The 17,297-nt window shown below is 33.8% G+C and overlaps 1 protein-coding gene across 4 annotated transcripts in view; it reads right to left on the bottom strand.

Annotated features, from left to right (window-relative positions):
- ZNF652 (zinc finger protein 652) overlaps positions 1 to 17,297 on the bottom strand; it is a 47,774-nt gene that overhangs the window by 27,895 nt on the left and 2,582 nt on the right. For 2 of the 4 annotated variants that reach the window (XM_058183819.1, XM_058183820.1), the window contains exon 2: positions 13,848 to 13,951. The exons of the other annotated variants lie outside the window; for them this stretch is intronic. The gene's annotated coding sequence lies outside the window, so the exon portion shown is untranslated. The remainder of the gene's footprint in view (positions 1 to 13,847; positions 13,952 to 17,297) is intronic. 4 annotated transcript variants of the gene reach the window in all.

Genomic DNA, 17,297 nt, shown 5'->3' with positions numbered 1-17,297 from the left:
GACACACTCAATTGTATTAATGTCCGAAGTGAAGTGTGGGTTCCAGACAGGCGAGCTGTAATCGAGAATTGGTCTAGCAATTGCTCTGGTTAGTAGTGTAAACTTTCCGGAGAAAAAGCTATGCAAGATTAGGTTTACAACTCTTAAAGCCTTTTTGGCGATGTAGTTGCAGTGGGCTTTGGCACTTAGATCATTTGACATGAAAACTCCGAGGTCTTTGACGGAGGGTCATCTACAAGGTCATGTCCATCAAGCTTGTATTTAGTGTTCTGATTCTTTTTTTCAATGTGTAAGACAGAGCATTTGTTGGTTGAGATTTGGAGTTGCCAAATTTTTGACCCTTCCGACACAAAGTCAAGGTCTTTTTGAAGAGTAGCCGCATTGCTGTTAGTGTTAAATAGTTTAACATCATCGGCGAAGAGAACACAATTATTTATAATATGATTACAGAGGTCATTAATGTATAATATGAAGCATGTTGGTCCTAGAATGCTCCTTGGGGGGACACCGCTATTAACAGGAGCAGGATTTGATAGGGCACTGCCTATTTTGACCACTTGTTGTCTGTTTGACAGGAACACAGTTATCCAATTATGGAAGGGTCCGGAGATGCCGTAGGATTTTAGTTTCAGAAGAAGTTTGTCATGTACTACTGAGTCAAAGGCTTTACAGAAGTCTATGTAAATTGCATCTATTGCTTTGCCCTGATCAAGATTTGTAGTCTATATGTTTTTGCAGTGAAGAAGTTGTAGCTTACAGGATAATTTGGTTTTATAAATCTTTACAAATCTATACCATCATGTTTATCTTCCCGTACTAAATACTGGAAGCAAACAATTGGGTTTTTCTGATTGGGCAACTTTGGAATATACATACATAGCACCTTTAATTTGGTGGACAGAATTATGATCTAAATATGCTAAAAGTTTAGTATCTCTGGAAATAATTATGTTAGTCAGGAAGTTATGGAATGAAATGTCTGATAAAAAAAAGATTTAACCCTTTTCCCATGCCAAACTGATTTTATGGGGAAACCCAAAAATTGGATAGAAGCAGGGATATTGATTGTGGATTCACTTATAGAGGATGAACAATGAATTTTAATATATTACATATTAAGAAATAAATATGGGCCGTGATAGCTCAGGCTGTTAAGAAGCCTGTTATTAGAACACAGCAGCCTGCAATTACGGCAGGTTCAAGCCCGGCCCAAGGTTGACTCAGCCTTCCATCCTTTATAAGGTAGGTAAAATGAGGACCCAGATTGTTGGGGGGGCAATAAGTTGACTTTGTAAAAAAATATACAAATAGAATGAGACTATTGCCTTATACACTGTAAGCCGCCCTGAGTCTTCGGAGAAGGGCGGGATATAAATGTAAACAAAACAAAACAAAACAAAAAAAATCATTTCTCAGAGATAACCCAATGGCAACATTTACAATTACAACATTTTTAACATTATTTGGATCAGAAATATTTTCAGCTTTGGAGATGTCTTAAGATACTGGAACAATTTTAAAACAAAAGCAAAAACATACAAAAAATCCCTCTACTATTGTTTTAAATTTATTCATTATTATTAAATCAATATCATATGCATTTGTTAAGAAATTAGTAGAATAAAGAATAGGAGATTCCTATAATGCCTAGATAATTAAGATATTCTCTTAACTTCAAGAAAAAGAGTGTCAATGGATCCTTAATTATACAATTTATTGATAAAAAAATTAAGACTTCACTAAGTTCCTTAAATTAAAGGCTGTCAAAACAACTTTTTGTTAGAGATGTCCTTTTAAAAATGTCCATACAAGTCCTATATTTACCAAGTTTTGGGAGAAAGTAGTAGATTACCTAAATATGATTGTGTGACAAAAGCTACAATTTTCAGAAGATAAAATTCTTTTTATATACTTACCACATGGAATTTTATAATTAGATAACATAAATGGATTCTCCATACTCTTAATATGACTAAAGATTGATATTGTAGCATTGGAAAGATAAATTATTGTGGAGAAAATAGGAGGGAGGAGTTTGTTTTCTTTGCTTAATTACAACTAATCATAAAAGTGATTCAAGCAAAGACATAATAGTAAAGGATTAAATCTAGCTCAATAATAACAAAACAGTGAAACAAACTTCCTGGCTAATGGTCCAAAGTTTTGTCTTAATGCTGTTTGTCCAGTACACACATTTTGTGTTTGACAACTTGCCCATAAAGTTCAACAGATAGGCTTCATTCAAAAACTTAGCAGCTAGTGGGCAAAAGGCTTTTTCTTATTTTAAAACATGTTTTGAGTATGTTGATATCTGAAGTTCATATATGTATTTTAAATCATAGAAGTTTAGAGTATATTAGCAATTCAATCAGCAGGCCCAGTTTCCATCCCTCCTGCCACTGAGAGGAAGGAGTTGAGGAGAAAGAAGTGTGTGATCAGATCAGGGAGCTAGATATTTACTTTTTCAGACCTGAAATCATTTTTGAAATAAAAAAAAATATCCTGTCTATCTGTTGCTAAACTTTTAGAATGCCAAACCTTACATTTATGTTGATTTGCTTACTTGTTGACCTTTGCAGGAAAATAGACCTTTAATCCACAGTAAAGGCCACCTGTGAAATCACAAGAAAAGAAACAAGTCCTTCTGCTAATATCTTTTATAGCTCAGGAGTTTAGATGCTAATTTTACAAACTTTAAAACTGGCTTATTACATTTATCAGAAAAAAATATGATAAACAATGTAGGAAATAGTGACTAAAGAGAAAGAAAAAGAGGAATTGTCATTTGAGTAAGTATTATGGGATAACTAATTATCACAGTATCAGTTGCATTTCAAACATCTGATAGACAACATGGCATGATATTAGAAGAGTAAAGAGTTACAATCTGATATATAATTATGTAATAAAAATATTGTGTGTGTAAGGGAGGGAGAGAGGAATGAAGGGAGAGAAAGACAACGAGAAAACTAGAGGTAGAGGTTCCTATATTACCTAATCAATAGGAGAATGTCTCAACTTCTATAGCAATAGTGTCAACAAAAACAATTACATCTTACTGGACTCTATCATATCTGTATAGAAAAGGATTGTCTAAGACACCATTTTGTTACTGAAGTAATAAGGACAAAGCTCTTTTGAAGTACATGTAGCTTCAGTAGAAAATACTGAATTATACTGTATAAATGTGACTGTGGCAAAAACTAATTTTTTTAGAATATATTCTTGAACTACATTCTTAACACATGGAATATAACAGCTAGACATAAATTTATTCTCCATGTCCTTACTATTGCAACAATGAATTGAGCAGCAGGTTGGACTACAAGTCGTCCAAGGTCCCTTCCAGTTCTATTCTGATTGTAAATGTATGACCCCATCACTTAATGTATTGAAGATCAGTTTCAGTTTTGGTCGCCACGATGTAAAAAAGATGCTGAGACTCTAGAAAGAGTGCAGAGAAGAGCAACAAAGATGATTAGGGGACTGGAGGCTAGAACATATGAAGAACAGTTGCGGGAACTGGGTAAGTCTAGTTTAAAAAGAAGGACTAGGGGAGACATGATAGCAGTGTTCCAATATCTCAGGGATTGCCACAAAGAAGAGGGAGTCGGGGTGGAAACTGATCAAGGAAAGAAGCAACTTAGAGTTAAGGAGAAATTTCCTGACAGTTAGAACAATTAATAACTGGAACAACTTGCCTGCAGAAGTTGTAAATGACCCAACACTGGAAATTTCTAAGAAGATGTTGGATAACCATCTGTCTGAGATGGTGTAGGGTTTCCTGCCTGGGCAGGGGGTTGGACTAGAAGGCCTCCAAGGTCCCTTCCAACTCTGTTGTTATTATTATTAATTACACTTGCTGCTTATGAATGGATTGGCTACAAACGTACATTTTGAATGGATTTGTATAATGAAATATGGGATTCATTTTGACAAAATTTTGACAAAAAATTCTTAAGATAGTCAAGTATGCCAGTAAGGATTCTGATGTTGATGCTATTATACATCTTGGCACAAATGATCTGTCCCAAAAGGATGTACTTTCTGTGCAGAATGATTTCCAGAGCTTCGGGTATGAACTTAATAGTATAGGTTGTAGGCTTATCTTTTCAGAGGTTTTACCAGTATATAAGGAACAAAAAGGTAAAGGCCAGCGTATAGTGGAGTTTAATGTGTGGCTAAAGGAGTGGTGCAAAAGGGAAGGCTTTGGTTTTATTAGTCACGATGTCTGCAACTGGTCCAATGAAAAACTGTACAAAAGGGATGGATTGCATCCATCAAAGAAAGGGACTGAGTTACTTAGTAATAAATTCACAGATTTTCTGGATAAACATTTAAACTGAACAGTGGGAACAGAGAATTAATAGATACAGAAAATTTCTGTCCCCAGCAATCCAAAATTAATAGGGTTATCAGTGCAAGTAACATAGATGTCTGTATGGGTAAGATTATCAGCCCTGCTATCAAGCAAAACCAAGCATTTAACAGTGAATGCCATACCATGTGCACTAAACCAACAGGTGGCAAGAAAGTAGGGGCAATCAGGCACAACACAGGTTATGTAGACAGTAAACACAAGGTCAATCCAAATAGACTCAAATGTCTATACACCAATGCACAGAGTATGAGGAATAAACAGGGTGAATTAGAAATTCAAGTAAATGAGGGCAGATATGATATTGTTGCTATTACAGAAACTTGGTGGGATGAAACCGACAAATGGAACATACAGCTAGAGGGATATAAATTATTTAAAAGAAATAGACCAAATAAAAGAGGAGGTGGAGTTGCACTATATATAAGAAATAACTACATCTCTACAGAAATAGAGCACAACAATGATGAAAATATCTTGAATGCATTTGGGTCAATATAAAAGGGAGAAGAATGATATTGCCATAGGTCTATACTATAGATCACCCAACCAAACAGAGAAAATAGATGGAATTTTTGATAGTCAGCTAACTAAGGTATGTAGGAAGCACATCACAGTAGTAATGGGGGATTTTAACTACTCTGACATCAACTGGGAGACAAACACTGCACCAAGTGGAAGATCCAACAGGTTTCTAACAAACCTAGCAGACAACTTTGTTTCCCAAAAAGTAGAAAAGGCAACAAGGGGATCAGCCATACTGGACTTAATTCTCACTAACAGAGATGAAATGATAGAACGTGTTGAAGCTACAGGAACCTTGGGGGCAAGTGATCACGCAATATTGTAATTTGACATTAAGCAAAGACAAGTAGTAGAACAAAGTCAAACTAGAATCTTGGACTTTAAGAGAGCTAATTTCAATAAACTTAGAGAGAGCTTGAGAAGGATTCCATGGATGAGAATCTTCAAGGGGAAAACAACTCAAGAAGCGTGGGAAATTTTGAAAATTGAGATTATAAAAGCGAAGTCTAGCACAATACCAATGAAGAAGAAAAATAATAGATCTCAAAAAAACCCCAGCATGGATGCATAAAGAACTGTCTGAAAAATTGAAAGACAAAAAGGACAAGTATAAAAAGTGGAAAGAGGGGCAAATAACTAAGGCAGAATATCAGCAAATAGCCAGAGCCTGTAAAGATGAAGTGAGGAAAGCTAAGGCTCACAATGAACAAAGGCTAGCGACAAAAGTAAAAAATAACAAAAAAAGCTTCTTCCAACATGTTAAAAACAAAAAAAAAAAGTCAAGGAAACAATTAGCCCATTGCTGGGAGAAAATGACAAGAATGTGACAAGCAACAGGGAGAAAGCAAATCTACTTAACTCATATTTTGCGTCTGTCTTTACACAAAAGGAAAAAACAATCCAACCTATCAAAAACAGCATCACAAAAAACAGATTAGGAACACAAGTTAAAATAGGGAAGAAAATGGTAAGTGAACATCTGTCTACCCTAGACGAGTTCAAATCACCAGGACCAGATAGATTACACTCCAAGGTTCTGAAGGAACTGGCAGACGAGATCTCAGAAACACTGAACTATATCTTTCAAAGATCCTGGAGCACAGGGGAGCTGCCAGAGGACTGGAAAAGAGCTGATGTAGTTCCCATCTTCAAAAAAGGGGAAAAAAACAGATCCAGGAAACTACAGACCTATCAGCCTGACTTCAATACCGGGGAAGATTCTGGAAAAGATAATCAAGCAATGAATCACCGAACACCTAGAAGCAAAGTAATAACCAAAAGCCAAAAACAAATCATGCTAATCTTATTACATTCTTTGACAAAGTGACAAAATTAGTAGACCAGAGGAATGCTGTCGATATAATTTACTTGGACTTCAGTAAAGCATTTGATAAAGTAGACCATAACCTACTACTAGATAAAGTAGAAAAATGTGGGTTAGACAGTACCACCACCAGATGGATTTGTAACTGGCTGACCAACCGCACTCAATGTATAGTCCTCAATGGAACTACATCCACATGGAGGGAAGTATGCAGTGAAGTACCCCAAGGCTCTGTTTTAGGCCCTGTATTCTTCAACATCTTCATCAATGATTTGGACAAGGGGATAGATGGGGAACTCATCAAATTTGCAGATGACACCAAGCTGGCAGGAATAGCCAACACTCCAGAAGATAGGTTCAAGTTACAAAAGGATCTTGACAGACTTGAACATTGGGCGCTATCTAACAAAATGAAATTCAACAGTGAAAAAAGGTTCTACATTTAGGCAAAAATAATAAAATGCACAGGTACTGTATATATGGTACCTTGCTCAATAGTAGTACCTGTGAGAGGGATCTTGGAGTCCTAGTGGACAACCATTTAGATATGAGCCAGCAGTGTAGCAGCTGCTAAAAATGCCAACACAGTTCTGGGCTGCATAAACAGAAGGATAGAATCAAGATCACGTGAAGTGTTAGTGCCACTTTATAATGCCTTGGTAAGGCCACACTTGGAATACTGCATTCAGTTTTGGTCGCCGCAATGTAAAAAAGATGCTGAGACGCTAGAAAGAGTGCAGAGAAGAGCAACAAAGATGATTAGGGGACTGGAGGCTAGAATATATGAAGAACAGTTGCGGGAACTGGGTAAGTCTAGTTTAAAAAGAAGGACTAGGGGAGACATGATAGCAGTGTTCCAATATCTCAAGGGTTGCCACAAAGAAGAGGGAGTCGGGCTGTTCTCCAAAGCACCTGAGGGTAGAACAAGAAGAAATGGGTGGAAACTGATCAAGGAAAGAAGCAACTTAAAGTTAAGGAGAAATCTCCTGACAGAACAATTAATAACTGGAACAACTTGCCTGCAGTAGTTGTGAATGCTCCAAACTGGAAATTTTTAAGAAAATGTTGGATAACCATCTGTCTGAGATGTCTGGGCAGGGGGTTGGACTAGAAGGCCTCCAAGGTCCCTTCCAACTCTGTTGTTATTATTATAAAATAAGTAGGTTAAAAATAATATTTATATAAACGTATTTGAAATAATTTTCATTCTCATTTTAATTTCAAATTTGGGGATTGTAGATGCTCATGTTCTGCACATTTTAAATTATGGACAGACTAAATCTATTTTTCAATTAAATTACACTGAATAAGAAAGGACATTTACATGATCTACTGCAACAAAAAATACTTTTTGTGTTTTCATCTTTTAAATAGAAATAGAAATAGTATCATTAAGGCCAGTCTATTTTTATTCAATCTCTTATTTTCTGTCTTGCATGTAATTTGGCCACATAGAAGTTTATTAAGACAGCTAATTAAGAGTTAGTTTCAAGTATGTAGGAATTCCAAGTATGCACAGAACAGCATTGCAAGAATAAGACATATTCGCAGTTTTCCTTTGATGATGATGAAGAAACACAATGGATCTATATATAAACTGGTTTCAAGCTATACATCACAGATATACAAATTAAAAAAATACTGATATAGTACTTGGGAAAGATAAAAAAAGGTAGTAATTAAAAAATTTCCAACTCACGGGAAAGAGGCCTAAAAATGCCTAATTTTAAACTATATTATGAAGCAGTAGCCCTCTCAGTAATAAGTGACTGGTTTAATTTAACGGAGGAAAGACTTTTGAATATAGAAGGTTATGACTTACTATATGGATGATATGTGTATTTATTTTATAAAAAAAAAGTGGATAGGGCTTTTAAGAGTCATGTGTTAAGAAGTGCTCTTTTGCGTGTCTGGAAAAAATATTCCTATAAACTAGACTATAAGATTCCTATATGAGCAAGCCCCAGACATGCAATAGAGAATATAAATATAAAACAGAATCAGGAAATGATTACTTATAAAGAACTTTTATATGCTGAAGGAGGTAGCTTGCAATTAAAATCTTTACAGGTATTAAATGAAGAAGGGAGGAAATATACTTGGTTTCAATATAGGCAACTAAGTGCTAGATGGAAAGAAGATCAAAAAATTGGTATAATACAAAGGGAGGAAAATTTAATGAAGCAAATTAGAAATCAGACCCAGGAGCATATGTGTTGCTTGAAATAGATTTGGAAAAGGATTTGGTAAAGGACTGTATGATAAAATGGGCACAGAATATTCAGGAACCAATAATGTTGGAAACATGGGAGAAAATCTGGGTTTACACAAGCACAGAATTTACGGGAAAATTTTTATAAGATGTTTTATAGATGGCACTTAGATCCAAAAAAGTTATCATGTATGTATCCTGATATCCAAGCGAAATGTTGGAGATGTGACTGTGATGACGCTACATATTTTCATATTTGGTGGACTTGTAAGAAAAGCAAGGCCTTTGATTTTAGAAGACTAAGATTCTAAGATTCAAACCTTTAGAAGACTAAGATTCTAATATAAGATTTTCAAAGGCATTTAGCAGTTGCACTGTTCTTGTCATACAGATTATATTTTTAATCAAAAATTTATTTATTTGTAACAATTCATATATTCCATTTTTTGCTTTAAAATAAATTCTGGCATTATTTGATTATTTATAAAACAATTCCTTAATCTAAAAAGTGTTTTTATACTAGTAGCTCTGCTAAATTATTTGGAAGATGAATCATAACTCCTAATTTCTATTAATAGGAGGGAGATAGAACTAATTTTCCTCCCTGTACATCCAAATCTTCAGAGAAGAGACAAGAAATCTACTTAAATATGTTGGTTTATGTTTAAAAATATTTTAATCCATTGAACAAAAGTCAAATGGATGACTCAGTCAGGTTCCATTCCAGTAAATGCTTGTTGGAAGAACTTTAGCCTGATGTTGTGTATGACAAGTCCAAAAATGGCATGAACTATTTCAAACGAACAGCACAAGAAAATCATTGCAGAAATAAACAATTTGGCCAGGAGAATAGGAGAAGTAAGTTTCAAGGACTTAGGGGAGGATTACATCAACATTTTAATTGATAGATAGGCATGATTACTAGTGGGTAATAAACTCTTGTGGATAAGGACAAGTTAAAGAAGAATCTAGCTAAGAGTAAAGAAGGCAATGCATGATGCCTGCGAATTTCTACAAATATAATTCATGCAATGAAATTCAAAGGAGTCCTTGACAATATTTTAATACTATACATAAGCCATGTTCAATGAGTTCACACAAAAGAAGCACTGGCTTCCAATCACAATGTTCTTGAGAAGGACAATTATTTCATCACTTAAAGTTGTTATCCCTGAACTGGAAACCTTGATGTCGCCTAATCCTTGTTCAGCCTCTGAGACCCCTATAGCTGAATCCTGAGGAAGATTGCCTGCTACATGTTATATAAAATGTTAATATAGTATTTTTAGAATTAGAAGTCCAAAATGTTATTATTATAAAACATAATTAAAATAATTTAATATATATATATATTTGCTAATGATTATGTAAGGCGAAGGTACAGATTTTCATGGAATTTTATGTGATTTGCAGGACAAGTTGACATATAACTCATGTGAATACAGAGATTGTACTGCTTAACATATGTTAGAAGCAAATTTGCTTGGATTCAAATTACAGATGCTCTATTTGCTTCTTAACACAGAACACAATTAAATGTAGCTTAAGATGTTAAGATATTACTGTATACACAGTACAGTGTACAGTGAGAAATTAGGAATTGGAGGACTTAAATTCAATCATGTTAACTTTAAGCCAGGACACATTCCCTGAGCCCTATCTACCTCACAGAACTGTTCCTGTGGAGTGGGAAATTAAAGGATAAAGTGATATGCATATCATATTTAGCTACTTAAGGAAAGATGTGATATACAGATAAATACAAATAAAATCAAATTCCTAATTATAAACTTTCGAGTTATACATTTTACAATTGCATTTTGACTGCATTTTTCCAGATATAAATGGACTTATTCAAACTATATGACGTTCTCTATTTTATCTTTAACTATATTTAAAAGTGCTTGGTACTATCAACTTTATTTCTTTAAATTGCAATCCAATTCTCTGCAAATTAATAAAGTTTAACCTGTTTTTAAATTTTGTAAGATTTACATTATTTTTTCTTTTGAGATGTCCTAGCCAGCATCCATTATACTTTCTCCTGAAAGATGTACCTGTGAGGCATATCAAAGCCACTGCAGTACAGTACATAAATTATGCCTACAGTATGCCAGTTCAAGTAATTTTTAATTTACGTTCACTTGATCCCTTTCAGCCAGTTGCCACCTCAGTCCAAGCAAACAAATATAGCTTTTGACTTGACATACATTAATATGAATGTATGTATTATGAATGAAGTTTTAGAAAAATGAATTCAATGTACTTATTTCTAAGAAAAAAATAACTGTAACCATTTAATAATTGTTTTCATTACCCTGATTCAACATTTTTTTCTGGCAGAACAGTATAATCAATTATATTTTTTTAGGGCGAAATACTTAATTGTGATAAGGAGAAGTAATTTTCTTACAAAGCAGGTTTTCTTTAAATCCCAAAATTCCAATCCTCAAAATGGCAACCAAAGTGAGAACCATAGTTCTTTTTTTAAAAAAAAAACAAGCCCCATTTTCTCTGTTGTATGTTAGAAAAATTACCTTCGTTGTGATTTTTCCCCTCATTAGTGTCTCACAGAACCCTAGCATTTTGCAGAACAAAGTGTGAATAAAACCAAATCAGAAATCTGTCAAAAATATTGATAGCCTAAATAAGCAAGCAAAATGTCATTCATTTTAAAAAATAGTAAAATATAACTTTTGTGCTCACACAAAAAAGAAAAGCTAATAAAAATTACCAAATTATTATTTTTATATTATTGAGATAAAACATTAGCATAGATACCTAGGATGCTAATAATTTCATCTAGTCCTCAACTTACAGCTGGTTCTTAACAACCATTTGAAATTATAGCAGCCCTGGAATTGTTGTTTTATGGCTCGTAAAGCACTTCAGCTGTTGTAAAATGTTGTGCCACTCCTGGATTTCAAGGGTTTGATGACCGATTCACCTTTCTGACCAGTTGCAGCATCCTGCAGTCATGTGACCATGATTTGCAATGTTTTTTGCCAGTTTCCAGCACCAAACACTCATTTGGAAGAGTTGGTTTGCACTTATGACTGTAGATTTATTTAATAACCATGGTGATTCACTTAAGAATCATAGCAAAAAATGTCATAAAATCAGGTCCTGTCATGTGTGCCTCGACTTATGACTGTAAAGATAAGACATATGACCAAAAACCCAGTCCCAACTGCAGTTGTAAATTGAGAACTACCTGTATGATGGTGATAAAGAAAGAACGCATGTAGTATCTTATGTAATAAAATATATTTTCCTGGAATCATGTGGTTATTGTAACTGAACTGATAACAGCAAATAAGAAGTAATTTTAGAATTAAGAAAAATTTTAGCAAGTCAAGGTTTTTTTAGTTTTTGATCTGCAATCTTTTATAAGCCCTAAGTATTCAATTTGTGCAAAAAACTGTGTATAAATGTAAACAATCTGGTAAATGTCAGTAATCTTATCCAACATTCCTAGAAAAGCAATTCTATTGAACACAATTATCTAATTTGTTAAAAACATAGTATCACTCTAAATCTAATTCTGGGTCCAGTTATATTCCCACCTGAAATGTAGTAATATAAAAAAAATAGAAAGAGTTATTAGTTAGTCAACATAATATTTTTCTTAAAAATAACATTAATATACTTCTTAGAACATTGTGGGCCTCAAATCAAAGTCCTGCTTTTTTCCAATGAAGATTTCTGTGCAACAACTGGAATTCTTCATAAACAAGAGTAAACTTCCCTGCCAAAAACTATTTGCTTTATCTGATCATTGGATGCATGTCTGCTTGCTTATTTTCTGCTTTTATCTTCAGATATGTTCCATACTTTTACACACACTATCAATTTTAAAAATATAAAAAAACTACAGAAATTAAAGCAAACAGCAAATCACACAAAAGAGACATCTCCTCAGTATCCACAATCCATCCAAAGGATTAAAACAATTAATAATATACAATTCAGAAAACCAAGGGCGGGCTACAAAATCTGTGCAACATTATGCATATTTTACAGTATTTTCCCTTCAGCACAATGTTGTCAGATTAGGTAATCTCGGAATGAGAAACAGATCATGGCTATGCACATTCTCCATTAAAAGAATAACCCTGAATAAATAATTTGAACTTTTTATTTGAGGAAAATTTCCATAGCATATTTTCTGCTAAGTTAGCCTTGCAGGTTGTTATATTGCATTAATTGATACATAACTGATTCATACTAAGTTCTAGCTCTGTTTTTTTCAATATACTGTAGTTTCAATGAGAATATACTGTAGTTTCAATGAGAATTTTTTTTGGTATTGCTAGTCACCTGCTTCCTGATTTTTTAAAATATTACTTAACTGAATGGCTAGCATGCTGTAAAATAAATCAAACATCTTTCACATAAGAAATGCCTCATAGCCTTATTTAAGCCTTAAAAACACTGTTGAAGAAACTGCTTAAGAGCTAAAGTCAAATACTATGTCTAACATGTGCAAGTTCACCAATAGGATGGTGATAGGGAACATTTCTAGGAGCTAAAGCAAACAGAAAGATTTTATCCTACACTGTATGAATTTTACTTATTTCTTTAATATGTTTCATTTTAACTGCCTCATTTTGGTTTGTGAATTGTAAATTTTCCCTAATTCAACCATCAATGTAAGTATATTGTTTAGTATATGGACATATAAATAGTCCTTACTTATGAACAGAATTAGAACCAGAAATATGGTCATAAGTTGTTGTGGTCATAAATCGAGGCACCCATGTGACTAGAACTAACTTTTGGACATGTTTTGCAGGGGTTGTGAAGCAAATCACTATGGTTAAGTGAATCATGCAGACACCAGCAAAAAAGATGCAAATTGTGGTCAGGTGACCACAGCATACTGCAACCAGCCGTAAAGGCAAGCCAGCTGTCAAGTTCCCCAAATGCAGCAAAGCAGCTAGGGCGGGGAAGCAATATTTTGTGATGGCTGGAAGTACTTTATGGACTGTAAAGCATCTGTACCTAGGCAACCACACAAACCTCTGAGTTGTTGATCAAGGTTTCCAGATTCCTTCCTTCCTTCCTTCCCTCCTTCCTTCCTTCCTTCCTTCTCTTTCTTTCTTTCCTTTTTCTTCCCTTCCTTTTCTTCCCTCCCTCCCTTCCCACTAAAAAGCCATAATTAACATATGAAAAAAAATCTGTTGATTCAATGTCTTTTAAACACACAATGGTTCAAAGTTTTTGAACTGAATTTTCAATATTCTGCATAAATATGATATAAAATGGGATCTGTTTTCCACATAAGATCTCAAACTAAATAAAGATAACCCAAGTGACAATGAGTCAAATTGTTCATTTATTTATAGGAAAATAATCCAAACCTACATATTTGTGTGTGGCATAATCAGAAGGAAGGGATTACCAACCAGCAAGGTGGATGGACAGTACAGTTGCAATAGGTGCATCAATGGAAGTCTTGAAGGTCCAAGTTGGGGACAGATCCTCTGAAGAAAAACGGTCTGTGTGACTGCTAAAAGTGGATACCAACATGATAGCACATAATCAATCAAACAGATATAACCATGTAATTTAAAATATTAATCTAAAATATCTACTCTCTGAATAATACTGCCCACTAGGAGGCATCACGTCATCAATTTCATTCTTATTGGGAATTGTCAGTACTAGCATTATACCCTGAGTATCAGCTAACCAGAAAAGCAAATTACATTTATATAAACTAGGACCATATAAGACTATTTTAATGGGATCCGAAAGGCCATAGTACTGATTAGATTTTCCTTCATCCAAAGTTGCATGGGAAGATATTAGATATTTACAGAAAAAAGTTTAATGATACCGCAATAAAATAGCCACCAGTTTGATTAAAAGAAATGTACGTATCATAATCTGAGATTTGAACTCTTTTGAATTCTGGTCATTGTGAGGCATACAATAAAGATAAAAGTTGTCCTTTAGATAAGAATCTCCTATAGAATACAGGGTGGCATTTTCTGGATTATACTTTCCAGAATAATATGTATTCAAGAGAATGTCAATTATAACATAAAATACATTATTTTATTGTGTCATTTATAAGAGGACACAAACATTAGATATATTTTTTCAATTTTTTTTAGCACATAGAAAAGATGTATTTAATAATTTAGGCACATTCATGAGAATGTGGAAACGAACAAAACACAGAATCTTGCACATTTCCACATCCATGTGCAGAAAATGTGAAATGAACAATGCTGGGGAAGCAGAAAATGAGTGATAACGAAAGATACAAAAATTATGTTACTAAAACATGTAATTCAATTTCTATCACAAAGCAACTTTCATTATTGGAAATATAATAAATGTACAATGCCCATGAAAGCTGCATTTAAACTATGCATATGAAGCTTGAATCACACGAAGGTTCATTGCACTGTCAGCCAAATGTTTAGAATGGATCTGGCTTTTTTATCTGCCTATCGAGTCATTTCTAGGGATCTGGAATAGGCAGATGTTGTTTGATCATATTAAAGTATGGTGGAAGGATATAAATTGTTCCAAATAAAGATGCCTTTTGAAATCAACTGACTGTGATTTCTGTCAATGCTGAATGATGCTGAATTATTATCACAACTGTCATTTCTCTAGCTAGTATTGGCATTCATGTGCAGTAAGTTCTTCTCAAGAATTTAAGATGTTTTAATGTATCAGCATAGTGTAGCGTGGATCTAAGTAGTGTGCCTTTTGTTTGTAATTGACAGGTGAAAATTTTGTCAATGCAGATTCTCTAAGTGTCAGCCAAGATTTTTTGGTATTGCACCTAATATGCCAATAACCACCAGGACCAACAGGGCCTGCATATACCATAATCTTTCCACTTTGTTTTTCAGGTCTTGATACTTTGCAATCTTCTCCAATTCTTTGTTTTCTATTCTACTATCTGTTGGTATTGCTACATCTATTATCTTCTTTTCAACCAGAGTTAAATCTGGTGTGTTATGAATGAAGATTTTATCAGTTTGTATTTGGAATGCCACAGTATTTTAATCTCATTTTCAATAACTTTTTCAATTCTATATCCCTATCAATTTTTCCATACAGGCACATGATAATTTTTACAGATGTCCCATTTAATCATTTTGATGACTGTGTTATTATTTTATGACTGGTTACATAGTCAGCCAGATATTTAGACTGGATTTGGCATTTTTGCCACCTTTCAAATATTGTTTGAGGGTATTAAAGGCATCATTGTTACTTATTCTTTTCTCTGTTAAAAAGACTAATTGAATTGGAATTTATGATTGAAGAGGAAGTGATATAATGTACCTGTACGTTAGAACTGTAAGAATTTTAAAAATGCATTTACTTAATCGTTTTAAATAGCTGCTAGTTTTACAACAGTGACTGATGACACAAAGAGGATCAAAGCCAAAAGAAACAAAAAATCCCCCAACAACTTAATATACTGTTCAGGATGAAGCCCTGACATGTAAAAACAAGACATCCAAAATACTAACAATAATGTAACATACTCCTGAGTGTAAAAAAAATCATCCCATTTTCAATTAATAAAGACAAAAAGACGCAGATCTACCAATAAGGGCTGATTTAGCATCTTACCCAAATACCTGAGGACATGATACAATTCAGAATTGAAATCAATAAAATATTCGTAGATGTAACTGTATATTGAAAGTAGCCTTTATGAGGGACTTTAATTACTACCTTCCATGCAAGATGCAGTACATACACAAGACAAATTAATAATAATGCAGCATATACTGATTTCATATGGTATATCATAATCCTTGTTAACATAAGATGCTTGGACACACTAATGATTGTATTCCATTACTCAATTGCTGTAATTTGGGAAGATGGAGTGGTAACATTGAAAAGAAAATTGATATTGGGTAGTGCAAGCAATTAAATCTTGTATTCATTGTATTCTTTCTCAACTTGTGTTTTTTATATTAAGCAGAAATTGTAATAAAATACAAAAACAATGCTAAAATAGATTTAAACTAACATTTTAATTAAAAAAAACCCACAATCAATATAACATTAAAATCAGCACCCCCAAAAACATTTATAGAAAGAAAATGTTACAGAATCTTGTCCACAAAAATTCCAGGCCTGCACACCAACAATATGTTATTTTATGGATATGTGTAAGTATTGTCTGCATTCATAATAATACAGTATAAGAAGGCTTTTCATTATTAGGACAGTGTATAGCATTTCTGATTTGATTCTTCAAAAAGTGCTTTGGAGGATGCAGGAGCATAAATATGTCTGCAACTTTTTAAAACAGTTGGGCCTTCTGCCAGGTTCATATGGCAACCACAGAGAGCAGGTGCTACATGTGCACTCCAAAACACCTTTTGGAATTTAATTTGAAGTGAGGCATAGGTTCAGTAACTATCCAGAAACTTCTGTCATTAATCACACCACAGGCAATCCAGCACATTGTATTAAAGCAAGCGATAAAAGAATAAATAATATTTAAATCAACTCTTAATTAAATTATCTAGAATGCAGAATGAAAATGTGTCTCCCAAATTTAGATTAATTTTAAATCTGTTAAAGCATCCTTCCACATCATTCCGCTACTACAGAAAACATTTCATTCATTATGTTAAACTGAAAGAACTGATGTGCCTCCAAATAAACAGATTATTACAGCAACTGTAATCAATCCGGTTTCTTATCTGGAACAGTTTGCTGGGAAATACACAGTCCCACTGATTGTAGTATCTCAAAACTGCAGTGCATCTGGCTAATATCCATATTTTAAAATTACTGTTAAGCCTACTTGTACTAGAAAATATTTTTGGCTCCCCTAACCATGTAATGCAAATCATGATACA

Source organism: Ahaetulla prasina, chromosome 4 (genome assembly GCF_028640845.1).
Source record: "Ahaetulla prasina isolate Xishuangbanna chromosome 4, ASM2864084v1, whole genome shotgun sequence".
In the NCBI taxonomy this organism is placed as follows: Eukaryota; Metazoa; Chordata; class Lepidosauria; order Squamata; family Colubridae; genus Ahaetulla; species Ahaetulla prasina.
Note: the sequence above shows the minus strand (reverse complement) of the source record. Positions and strands in the feature narration are given on the sequence as shown.